Below are 14,395 nucleotides of genomic sequence, written 5' to 3' on the forward strand. Positions count from 1 at the left end.
TTCGCATGGCATAAAAAAACTAACTGGAGGGCTGTTCCTGGCTCTAATGTTTGTACCATCCTCTGCTTCGTCCCCACAGGCCACTGAAAACACCGTGGATTATTTAATAGTGCTGTATACTGATGGCAGGCTACAGTTTCACTGCCACTTTATGATCCAACATCGGGAAAACTATCTTTCAGCTCAAAAGACGGGGAATGAATAAAGAAGAGGTATCACTCATCGTTGTACACTGTGCTTTGCTCGCCGTCGCCAGTTCCTTATTCCGTTGCGAGGTGAACACAAGTCACGGGGCAAGACAACCTCGCTGTGTACATTAAATCTACGACTGCAGATAAACTGGCCAGAGCTTGGCCGGAGATTGCTTTGATTTACGGCGTAATTACAGAGTTTTGCTGCAGCATTGATATGCCCGACTGTCTGTGCCTCAGTTCTTGTGTATGGTTAATAACAATGAAGCTGTCAGGTCTGCAGAGGCAAGCAGACAGGTCTGATGTTACCGGTGGTATGATGTGTGTGGTGGCATATCTCATATAGCAACCACAAGTCATATAGGCATGTTATATTACACTGCAGTCTCCAGTATGTCTGAGCATCCCGGCTGAGAGAGTAATCAGATAAGATAATGTAGTCAGGAGAGAGAGAGAGAGAGAGAGAGCAATGACTATAACACTCATTGTCAGGCAGGCAGTGCATCCCTGGGAGGGACCATCTATCACTCTCAACACTCAAACTCACACACACAGTCACACACACTTAAACGCACACCCACACACAAAGTTAGGCTGAAAGGACGAGGCTGTGAGCGTCGGTCGCAGACAGGGAGGATGTTTATAAAAGCCTACCAGGTTCAGTGCATCTTTCAGGTTGCATTATGGGTGCTATCTAATTGGTGGTGGAGGCAGAGGTGGGCCTCATTGGAGGTTCAACCAGAGGCTAGCAGTCTCATAGCATCGCAGCAGCTCGTATTTCAATGCGCTCAGTGTGCTAAGAGGGTCAGTCTGTCTGTCGCTAATACACACACACGGGAATGTGAGCACGCGCACATGCATATAAGCAAATGTAACTGCACATATGTATAATAACAGGTAAAAGTTCACAAAATAATGGATATGCAGGGAGACCACAGTCACATATAATAACAGGCTAATATACAGATGTACTTTGCATGTGCCAAGACACGCATGCGCATGCGCAGACACACACACAGACACACACACAGACACACATTCCTTCTATGGTAAGAACTGGATTCAATTTAAAGTGCTTTGTTTCATCAGGAAGATGTTTAAAGCCCAACAAAAACATGGCAAGAACTAAAGAGATAATTGAAACAATAAAATGTGGATATGGAATATTAAATGTTTTATGCATTTTAGTCTTTAGAAATATCGACAAGTTAACCTCACATATTTTTTTGGGGTAAAATGCATATACTCCATTGAGCTTGCCTCTTATAAAATGTCCAATGCTACTAGTTGCGAATTGGTAACATATAGAATTGTAATCTTCATTTAACATGCCGCTTTGGAGCAAAAATCCCAACAACATGCTAAAGTAGAGATTTATATTTTAATAAGAAAGCTCATTGTTGTTTAATTTCAGCTTTAACAGCTTTCTCTTCCTAATACAATACAATTTACTTTTGCAGCTGAAAATAGAGAGAAGACAATATTTCAAATTAACCTGATGAGAAAAACAGTCAGTTTAATAACTGTTTGTTCATTAAAAAAAATGTATAAATATATTATATTGTATTTCCAACAGCACTGCCAGAAGAAGGTTTTTTTCTGGCTAATTTCCCTTTATAACAGTTGTTCGGGGGTACATTTGTTATACATCTAACCCTTTGAAATAAGGCTCAGCACCCTCTCATGCTTGTGCAATCATATAACAACAGACACAGAAAGAGATGAGGGGGGAGCTGGAGGCAATACAAACAGGCTCTTACTGTTTCTGTTTATGTATAAAGAATAAGGCCTTTATGCAACAATGTATATAGGTAACAGCATTTTAGATAAGCTTCCTTTCTTTTAGACCATCCAGTTACAAATACACCAACCTTTTCTTTCGAGCACTTTTATAAAGGTTCAATTTTCAGGGGCAGGATGTGTGGACAGAGGCCCAAATGAGAGAAATAAGCTTTGCAGTTATCACATTAATAGACCTCTGTCTGCATCTCCCCTACTCTCTTTGTCTCCTTTCAGACATATTCTCTAGTCTTCTTTTAACTTCTACTATATGGATTTTCTTTTGCATCAAATATAATACATCCGCTATGCCCTCTCCACCCCCTTTTCCTCTCTCCCCACCAGCTCTGCTGTAGTCCGAAGTGGCCGGCTCTGTCTGATCACTGGGCTGAGCAGATCCCTCTGCGAGGGACTTGAGGGGCTCGACTGTGTGATTAAGCAAGCCTTGGTTCCACCAGAGGGCCACCGGAGCAGATGTTCTCATTAAAAATGCAGGCTCAGTGAGCGAAGGAGATTGCCTTGTTCCAGGCAGAACCTGGCCGGAGGTTTAAAGCTCTCATTCCTCACTAGTAAGGCCAGCCCAGTTTCAATGCCTGTACACCCTCTAAGCAATGTGGCAACCACCAAAAATGAATTATTACAACAGCATCGTACGTTCTTGGGTTATTCTCTTTAGTTCGCTGTTAAAAGGGAAAAAGGGGATCATTCCATTTCTATGTTAGAACAATACATGCAAACCTTAGAGCTTATTGTTTGTAGCCTTTATTTAACCAGGTGAAAGCCCCTTGAGATCAAAAGATCTCTTTTTCAAGGGTGACCTGCAGATGCGGTTTTCCTCTGGTTTTGGCACCCTGGTCGCTTGCTGTGTACTTGTTGAACATCTCATTAGGTGACTGGAGAAAAGAGATGCAAACATTTTAGCATTTTCAGCTCAATACTATAGTGTACAAACTGAATATGAACACTGGGTTTTGGGGCTTAAGAACAAGCCGGTGACAGCTTGGGATATTCCATCCCTTCCAGTTGGCACCAAGATGGATCCTGGTACAATTAACAAGAAACTACAGAGCACTAAAGAGTGATGCAGCACACCAGAGGGCACATCTACACCTACAGTACACAGCTGGTTAATAGATTAAGGGGTATCCATCAAAAGCTTGTGTAAACCCACAGTGAGACGGCAGCGGTCTGAATTCTTTGTTGAACTTTGAGGATAATCCCTGGGCATTAAATATTGTCAACACAGACACACAGTTTGGCCTATACTAAAGATGTTGGAAAGTTAAAGGGGGATTTGTGTGATCTGGAGGGGCATTCTGGTTTTCATCAAACAACAGACGCTGGGCTGGGGGTTTGATGCTGGGGTTACATGAGAGTGAGTGTGTTTATGTGTGCTTACGTGCACAGATGCATGCGCTGCACATGGCTGTATGCTGTGTATGTGGGAGGAAAGGTTACTGATGGATTATAGTCCTCACCTTTGAGGCTGACCCCATTACTGCCCTTCAGCCTCCCTCACCACCCCTTATCCTTCTCTTCCGAACGTCCTCTCTTCTATACTACCATAACAACACACACACACACACACACACACACACACACACACACACACACACACACACACACACACACACACACACACACACACACACACACACACACACACACACACACACACACACACACACACACACACACACACACACACTGGAATCTTGCCCTAACAGCAGTTGCTTTGCCACACGAGTGCACACACATGGGAACCGTTGGGTTTTGTCAGGAGGCCGAGCACATATTTAACTTGACAAGCATGCCAATCTGAGGTCCTTTCCTGCTGCCGGTGGCTGTTAACTAGAGAGGCCCAGATCTTACTATATGCCCCTACATTATTTCCAAAACGGTGCGTCCCATTTCACATATTTGTCCGGCAAAGAATGGTGTCAACGTTTTGGCTACCTGTCATGGACGTTTCACTCACACGTCAGGAAGTGTTGGGATAAAGCCTGCAGATATTACAGATGCTGAGGGTGAAGGAAAGTTCAAAACTTGTCAGTTTTTTTTCTTTTTTGGTGCATTTGTTGCCTTGTTTTACTTTTGGGTCTATGATTTCTACAAAGCATTCTGGTAAATGCTTTTATTCAGTAAGAAAAAAGTTAGCTTGAGACGTTTTAATTTATGCTTATGGAAAAATAAATAGCTAATTGCTTTTGTGAGAAAAGGTCACAGAAATGTTTGTTAGTAGAATTATGAGTAAATCGGTAGACAGTGACCCCTAAAAGAAAGACACATCAGGATCATTAAGGAAGGCTAGAGCTTATTCTAATGGTACAAGTACACACTCACACAGGCATTATGTACACACAATTACAGAGACTCAGATTTATGAAACATCCGTGTTTGTAGCAGCAATCTCAATGATGCTCTCTAATGATTTACCACAGCAATATGAGGTTAGGAAATACTGCCAGATATTTTACATAATTCACTTTTTTCTCTCTTAAATATGGTGCTGATGTCACTTTGTAGATTATTGGGGAGGGAGGCAGTTCATTATGCTCAGCTATATCTCTCCCTGTCTGTCTCTTGCTCGTGAGTGTAACTCGGAAACTTATATAGTCCATAAAACAAATGGCTGTTGTGTAGAACAGATTGTGTTGTTAAAGCAAACACTGTTTGTAACATTCGAAGGCAAGTAGAATTTCAACATAAAAAGAGCAATAACCTGTGTGTTACAAAGATTTATGAATCCCTGGATGGCGTGCTTCCTGCAGACTGAGGATTGCCAGGTAGTAAATTAGGAAATGCCTTTTGGCAAATAGTGTACCCTCTACCCATGCATACACACCCACACAAACACACACTGTCCTGCAAGTTTACCACTACGTTGAGCCACAAAATGTAGCAGCACCATTTGCCAGTATGTAATGATATACATAGATACATAATGAAACACACTCAAACACATGTGAAAGAAACCAGGAATAAGTCTTTTAACAACACAAGGTTTCACTCTTTTTTAACAGGCCCATTACGTCCCAAAAAAAGGGGGGGGGGGGGGGGGGGGGTTCAGAATCAGTCTGGAAAAACACTCACTCCCTACACTTTAATACACACACACACACACACACACACACACACACACACACACACACACACACACACACACACACACACACACACACACACACACACACACACACACACACACACACACACACACACACACACACACACACACATTAATTCCCAGTATGACTATGCCTTATTGATGGAGAGACAGGGCTGCATATCTAATGGCGTTAGCGAGAGAGAGTAAAGAGGCTGCTGGGTATGATCCATTTATATGCATGCTAATAACAGAGCGCATTGGGCCTGGGACGAGCAAGAACATCTCTCTATAATCGACCATCCATCATTAAGATGCGACTACGGCCAGACACAGCGCATCATTACTCTGCGCACGCACACACTCACACACACGCAAACACACACATACGTACACAGCCCAAACTATTTATCTGCAATTGTTCATTTTCTTTCATCACCTCTCCACATACTGTGTATTTGTCTAAATCAGTGGAACTAGTGAAAGTCAGCAAACTTTAACGATGGCACAGCTCTGGTCAAAAGGGCCTTTGTAAGCGAGACTTCTCTACAAATAATGAAGCTTGTAGTAAAAAGTTTGCTCCCCTCTGTAAAAATGGTGACCCCAAACTACACACACGCACCCATTTGTCCACAAACATATGGATTATGAGATCACTGAGGGAGCAGTGAATTCCGCCACACAGTAAATGTCATCCGTGTGTTCTGAGCGAGGGTGGCCGCAGGACTCCTGCAGTGGTTTGGGGGTCAGGGTTGAGGTTAGGCTAGCTGGTCTCCAGTGGCTTAATGTCAAACCTCAGCTCTCACAGCCTCTCCGCTCTCAGAGGAGGAGGTGGGTAGCAGGATTTGGCTTTTCGCCCAAGGAGTTGGAAGACTGAGGGGCCCTTTCGTTCTTGGAATGCCACATTTTTTTAATACCGCCCTGTACACCGCACCCACCAGAACAGAGAGAAACGTGGGATAAAATGAGCATATTTGGAGTGGGATTTCATCAATTTTTTGGAGCCCTAACTGGTACCCATAACTGGCCTCCTTGTTTTTTTTACACTGCAAAAAGGGCACTTCTTTCTGGAGATGATCACCCTACATTTTAGTTTTTCCTATCACATATACATTATTCTGCCAAGCACTATTTAAGGTATCTTCTTTAGATTTTTCAGAGATATTCTGTCTATGTCTAAACATTATTGGACTACTTGTCTAAATAATTCATTTCATAATCTGATTAATTTAGCAATTCTGAACTTTTTTATCACCTTAGATCTTGAGTCAAAACATAATTTGAAATAACCAGATTTTAGGTTTTGAGAAATCTCATGAAGTGTCAAGATGGTGTGCTGTTTTAAATTCAAACATTACACGATCACAATTCTCTACATTACACAATGTTTTTGCTCATCTCTGAGGGTTTGCATTGTAAATCCTCAGACTAAAAATAAATCCTAACACTCCTGTACACATTTACATCAACTCCACACTCATACATGCATCATTAAAACACGCACACAGACACACAACTTGCTCTCACTCACTCTCACTAAGACGTACATATGGCAGACCGTGAGCAGGCGAGTTGGGCAGCTGGCTGGTATTAAATTGGATCCCTGTGTTCCCCACTGTTCAATGGGACTTAAAGCCATATTAAAGGCATCTCCTACAGTCCGGCACCAGTGGGAGTGCATGGACAGTGGCCAAGGAAAGCAGCCCGGTGCCAGCCACACCCCTGGAGAACTGCATATGCTCTCACTCTACACCGTGGCCTCTTTATGTTGAGCATGACATATCGTCCCATGCGTCCATATGCCGTTGGTACCACACTACATGTGCTTTAACATGAGACCATGGCGCTGACGTTGGTAATACACTTAGATAAATACACCTCTGGATATGCGGTTTTATGTGACTTTGTGTATGAGTGATAGACTGACATGGGAGATAGTGTGTGTTTATGCATGCAGAGGCCAACTTTTCATGCAATTTATGGGTTAGCATATAAATGCTCAAATCACGACTGCTGAGAGTTGAGTCCACATTTGGTGATCCACTCCCTTCCTTTAGGATTTATGTTGAGCATTATTTACTCTGCTGCAGCGCTGTTAGGACAGGGGAGTGTGTTTGTGCTTCCAGTGGCTGCTGAAGACCGGCCACTCCGTGTTGTGCAGATTGCGTAGGCAGATGCTACTTTACGCGCCAAGCTCACTTTTATCGCCGGATTGTACTATACACCAGTGACATAAAGCCAGTGGTGCAGTCATGCCTGAAGAAAAGTGAGAAGGAGTGCTTGTGGAATCATTTCCCTTTGTATCTCACACATAATTGAACCGGTCTCATTTCCTGCCAAAACAAAAACAGAGGTGATCTAAAAGAACGTTCTGTGAAAGAGTGAGTATCGCTCCACACGAGAGCAGTCATCCGGAAGGGGAAACATAGTTTCTGGGTGTTCTCTGTGCCTGACCAGAATCAACATGCAACGGTGTAAATCTACAATAGCAGCTGAAGAAAAGCTGTCTCTCAAACTGCCACTTTAGCGCTGGCCCTGGGAGAAGGGGAAGGATAATGGGAGTCGTCTAATAAGTTTGTTTGGCTTGTTAGTGTGATTGTTTTCTCACAAAGCTAATTAATTGTCTTGGCCTTAGGGACCATATTCCGTCCTATATCCCACTATCACCACCTATCCACACGCACCAACACATATATACACATTCATCTATCCTTCTCCAGCTTGCTCACCGCCTGAGCCCCCCACTCTCTCACCCTCACCAGCAGCAGCTCTCTGTCGCTCCGTCTTTGGTTCCTGTCATGTTTAAATTGATGGAGGGTCTAGAGATTGTCTGTATGGTCCCAAGGTGCCTTTCCCCACTACACAGGCATCCTCCGGATTCTTCCTGGTCCACAGTTGATTACGATGAATCAATCTGAGGGGTCAAACACTTGGACTGGGGCACTGACATCCCCAGTGGCTGTCGGGGTAAGCCGGCAAGGGATAAGAGGGCGTTTCCAGGAACCCCTGTGACCCCCTAGACCACTCTCGTTTCCGTGGTGAGACCTTCATTAGGGGACAAATCTGTCCCTGTAGTTATAAAAAAAAAAAAGAGGGGGAAGAGAAAAGTGGGGGATGCTCTTGTTCTTCATCTCATCCCTCTCTTTTACCTCTGGTGCCCTTATTTCCCCGTCTAGCAGAGCTGGAAACTGACAGGTAACGGCAGAGCGGAGCAATAACGCCATCCCCCTGGCTTGTACAGCAAATAATGCCGGAGATTTAATCAATGGCCGAGAGGAAAAGCAGGGCCAAATCAATAGAAACCTTGCTGTTTGCTCCCCTGCTTTGAAGGTGAATCCGGGCCTCGCTACATAAATTGGACTAATTGAAGAGCATGCTAGGAAACAATCCCCGTTTGGGGGGTACAAAGCATATCTGTGTCAGCATGATACTTGTATGTGAAACTCATCAACCTAGAAGTGCAGAGGTGGAGATAATAAGCCACCATAAGTCTGGAGAGAAAAGTAGAAGGGATAAACATAATATTAGCTCGCGTTTGGGCTGATTAAATCCATCCACACTCATTTAGGTGATAAGCGTGGGTGTGCTGCGGCATCAACAGCGATACCACTTGGTCTGAGGCGTAGAATTACAGCTCACATTTTATTTTTTTAAGTTGTGAAAAGGATATGTTTCCTATCAAGTAGGTTCCTCCTCATTTATCTATCACAGAGGAGCATCAGTGATATATTATTTCACACTGTACGATGCGTGCAAGTGTTAAAAGGTCCCCAATGCATGCATAGCTGAGTACATTAATCCAGTGACAGTGATTCATCTCATCAGCAGAGACAACAAAAAAAACAACACTCACCCATGAGACACTTGTTGTTCAATAAATTGGCCTTATTTTCTGCGGGAAAATGGTACATTCTCAACACAAAACAATCAATCAAAGTAAATGACCCCGCTATTCACTAATCTTTTACAGCAGGGCATAGCTATATTAACCGTTGGCTGGTCAAGTTGTGATCTTCCTTGACCTCATTTCATCTCAGGTCTACATATCAGGGGGCTTGGGGCCCTGGGGTCTTAGTTCTCGGTGTTGGCCTTAATTAATAAGTTTTGTAGTAATGGCGAGAACAACAGGAGGTGTTAACCCTGTTAGTAGAGTGGTATGTTATAGCATTAGGATCCTCTGAAGGGAACAGCGGAGGGGGGTGAATTAAAAGATCTCCGATGTGGATTGGCTCACAATGTACCAGGAAGAAGATTTGAGCCCAAATGAAATGATTGTATCAGATAGAAATCAATAGCAATCCATGCCTTCCCTTAATCCTGCACTAGCTCCCAGATCACTTCCCGGCGCAGGCAATCTCTCAGCCATCATTACGACACGCAGATCGATAGCTGGGCAGTGAGGACCCTGGTTAAGTTTCTGGCTACACTGCAAAAGTATGGAATAAGAGAGTATAGGGGAAGAGAGACGAGACAAGGCAATGAGAGATGCCACAGGGTGTTAGTATGGCTTTGGGTGTCTGACAGAGTACACCCGTGCTGTTGTTAGAGGTAATTAACAAGAGAAGACAGCAGAAAACAGGTCATCTATCTCGCCAAAAAAAACTTTAAATCCTGCCAAAGCTCCCAAGCACAACATCTTTTGTTGTGTTATTATCTCACAATAGGGGATTTGAGTTAAGCGCCAAACATATTCCGCTTCAAGAGATGGATGATGAAGCTTGGAACTGTGTTTTATGGTTGTAATCAGAACAGGTGCAAATCATCTATCAAGGCATAATAACATTTGACAAAGTGCTTGCTTGTCGGCAATACTCCTGACATCCTGTTTCAGTTTACGCCACAGCCAATGAAAGAGACCATCTCGTATGTCTCACTGGCAACATCTCAAGGGATCTCAGTGAAGAAAAATAGGCTTGAGTTATTATGGGGGGGGGGGGGGGGGGATTTTGGTTGTGCAGTGATTGCATTCATGTGTTGTAAAGTAAGATAAAAAACAACAATGATAAATCACAACATTTGTAAACTGGGTGCAACACCTGCAGAAAAAATAGTATCCAGAGTAAATAAAACAACTTTGCATACTGTAGATGTTTGTGCACAGATCTCACGTGGTATTTAACATGTTTTTTATTTTGTAAAATTAATTGGTGTATTTATTATTAACACCAGTGGCCTTAAAAGCAAAGGGAACCATCATTAACACCAGTGGCTTGAGCAGCTGGAAGCACAGAGAAAACGCCTCTGGGTTCAGCCTCTGCTTTTCTGCATTTTGTAGTCAAGTCACAGTGTGTCTTTAAAACCCTCAATTAAAAAACGGAGAGTTGGGCGCTGCTTTAATGATAGCTGTGATTTTAATCAGGAGCGCCGTATTCCTAGTAGGTCCTTGAGGTCTGGAGGCCTCGGTGCACACATCAACTTATCTCTTCCTTAAAGCTCCCTTTCTAATTTCCCCCCTCCTTCAAAGTCTGCTCTGCTCTCCCAGCGCTCACCTCCCCCCCCCAACAGAGCCTGCTGTAAGGATGAACATATATATATATATTAAAGAATATACAATACACCACTAGTAATTAATTTCATTAGCATCAATATTCTACTCATGAGCAGCAAACACAGGCATGGAAATCTGGAACAGGAAATCTCAGTGATGGAAAGCATAGTAAGAGGATATGAGTGGGAGGATGGATAGAAAGAGGTATAGAAGGATTGTTTACACTCTCCCTATTCTCTGTCTTTTTTCCTCCAACTTTCTGAAGAAGCCTGCTGGCGCGAAGGAACTTCTCCCAGCAATTAAGATGGTCCGCAGACGCTCAGCGTAATTACCACCGCACATTGCTGCTGTCACAAAACTCAGCTTGCCCTCTGGTCATAAAAAACACACTGAAGAATATTTAGAAATGAATTATTCAGAGTGATTGTTCGCACTCAATTATTCATGGGGCCCTGCGAAGGGAGATTTGCATCTCAACGCTGTAAATATTATTAATCTTGCCAATTACAAAATTCTCTGCCGCTCCAAATTCTTCAAATGATGTTCCAAATGTGTGCGGCATTTTATAGCCTTTAATGTTTAAGTGGCTTGAAATGAATGTGTGGCAGCTTTTACAAATCATCTGGAAAACAAATTGAGCTTTCTGCAATGACATTTCTCAGAGTGAGACATAGTATAAACCACAAAACTGCCAAATGTTAACATTTTAAATGTAAACTTTATAGTCAGACTGTATATTGGCATTAGGCTGTAAGCTATTATGTTCCATATTGGAGAAAACCAAACTTTTTATGCAAAATGTAACCGTGGTGTAATTAGGTTTTTCTCAATATATTTGTGACTCTAGATTTATAATTATATATCTTTGATGATGTTAAAAAGCAGACTTGGTACTGGTATGACATCACTATCAAGTTAACTTTAGCACTTTTACATTGAACACAGATACAAAGGCAGAAACACACAACAATGGATTAGTTTTACCAATAATAAGTGTCTTCAAAGAGGTCTGATACAGTACAAGATATTTGTATGAGTTCTCAAAGCAGCATAACATAGCTAGTTATCTTCTAAACATTCCAATTATGGTCCAACACTGCATGTGCACCAGCTTTAAGCATGAGCTATAATGTCCGTCTTTCATGCCAACTGGTAAATGAAGCCTCATTAGTTCAGTTGATACCGTTTTTCTGCATGGTTATGTTGCCAACATATGTGTGATGAATAGGCCTACAGGTGAATCTGATTTCGAGGTGCAAAATCCTCACTCTTAATGCATACATCGTCAGATTGTCACCATACACAGCCCATCTGTTTAGCCTCCTTTCACACATGGAATATAATGTGTTCATTATCTTTTATATAACCTCTTTAGTTCCTCCAAGTGCATCTAAGGACATATCATTCATAAAATGTGAATTGAGGTCCATGTCCAGACACTTAATTAAATCTATGTCAACTCTGATATTACAGTAAGCCTTTCTGTTCTTGAACAATGTCACAGAAAGTAATACATGGAATACATGCTGGGCGACAGTTATCATTCGTCCACGTGGGTAGACGTTTCCCCGAATTAGTTTGGAGGTTAGAATTATTTAGTTGTGCATTTCTCTATAAGTATATATATGAATACTTTTCTCTCTTAATTACATTTAATAACCTAAAGACTTTCCTAATGAACTACTACATACTGTACATTCCATTAATCTTATTAGGAAAGGTGGGAAAAATGGGTCAAGTATAGAACATGAATATAATGAATGTATACCTGAGTATTAATAATGTATCCATTATTTTATTTGTAATATTATTATTACTATTATTTTATTTTCGGATTTGTCATCTGTTACGTAGTTAATCTATTTACCTAGATGTGTTTATTTATGTATGCTTTGTGAATATTTTCTTAAAATGCAACAAAAAAAAAAATCTTATTGGGATTACAAAAGAAACACATACACAATTACAAAACTATTGACATCCAAAAAAAACAATAAAAGTATGTGTGTGTTTATCCCACAAATATCCACATACGTTTAAAGAAAATTATCTGATGCATACATTACATATTTAGCAATGATATACAGTAAGGGCAAAATAACTCCCGCCAGTGCTTTTGACCAATTGATTTAACTCCTTATTTATAGTTTATGGTATGTACCATCTCGAGAGGCTCCATAAAGAATGGCCTTGGAGGAGCATTACTGTAAAGCCAAAGGAGAGTGCTTCCCTGTTGGAAAGTCAGATAGTCCAATAGTCAGCCAACTGCATCTCTCCATTCATAAACGCAGCCAGCCATACAGCGGTGTGTACAGGACATCAGCTATCTGGATTTTAATAGTAACCCGGTGTCTCTCCGGTTCCCTGCCTGCTGCTTCTCTGGCTCTCAGGATGAATGGAGAGTGACAATAGTGTAATGCCCGAGGCTGAGGAGCTCACTCTAATAGGCCTAGACTTAATTAGTATGGGACTCCCCCCTGTACGCAAAGATAAATCCCTAACCCCTTGAAGTAAGGCTGCTGACACGCGTACAAACACAGATACACAAACAATTAGAGAGATACAGTAAAGATGTATGCACTCATCAGCTTCCAATGCCCTTTGAGCCGTGATGTGGTCTGATCATATTTTAAAGTTATTCCGACTTTCTTTTTCTGCCCCCTCCACCACTCCCTCGCTATCCACTGTATCTCTCTCTCATTGCCTCGCAGGCTGCAGAGTGATGTGCCCTTTTATAATCCTGTGCTGGCTAAATTACATTAGGAGTATCCTCTCATTAATTAAACCTGCTATTGGCAGCACCTGAGATAAAACAGATTATAAGAGCTGAGAGTGAAAACACAGAGCAGGAAATGCCAGCGTCAGCACTTTGCATGTGTGTGTGTGTGTGTGTGTGTGTGTGTGTGTGTGTGTGTGTGTGTGTGTGTGTGTGTGTGTGTGTGTGTTCGTGAGAGCATGGGGAAGAGGAGAAACAGGGATAGATACTGCAGGAGGAAGGCACAGTTAAGATCTGTTGGTGTGCTTTTGTCTATATATGCAGCAGCTTCACACACACTGCATACACCACATGTGATTTAATGTTTATCCTAGTAGAGACGGTTTATCCATCACAGGATTACTTTTAGAGTTAATGGGCGGTATTCACATGCTCTTTTGCACTACTTCTGACAGGTGGTATACATACTGTAGAGTCCATAGTACACCAGTTCATATATGATCAACACATTCTGCGACTCTGGCACCAGCTGTAGGAAAATGTATATTCTCTCCGAATGCTCCTAATCTACTGGAAATCATTTTTGTGATTTGATCTTTCAACCGAAGGGATTATCTCCTTACAGGCATATAATATCTGTGCAAGTGCAAAAAGTGCATTTCACATATTGAATATGAAATTCATCATGGGTTGTTTCTAAATCCTAGTTTAAGAGAGAGTATTCAATTTCTGTCTTTGGGACGGGGTGAGGCAACCAACAGTGGAGTCTATGTAAGGAAAAATCAAAGCAGATACTGCATTAAAATTTATCAGACATACCTCCTTCAAATGAAATTAATCATGATAGAAATTCACATTAAGCCCTCTCTTCTGCGTAGCTGTCACAACTGATTAATGCAAAGGAAATAGGAGCGAAGGGAAGGGAGGGAGCGAGATGGAAAAAAACTTGTATAAATATAAAGTGAGTCCGAGCGGGAATGCATGTTGCCTTTGTATGCACACCGTGTAAAGCCATTGTGGAGTTCACGCGGGTCCCTTACAAACGAATAAATCACTGCCTTTGGACAAATTAATCAAAGTGCCCAGCTGTTGCTGTGCATGGCTAACTGGCGACA

Source organism: Gymnodraco acuticeps, unplaced genomic scaffold (assembly GCF_902827175.1).
Source record: "Gymnodraco acuticeps unplaced genomic scaffold, fGymAcu1.1, whole genome shotgun sequence".
Lineage (NCBI taxonomy): Eukaryota > Metazoa > Chordata > Actinopteri > Perciformes > Bathydraconidae > Gymnodraco > Gymnodraco acuticeps.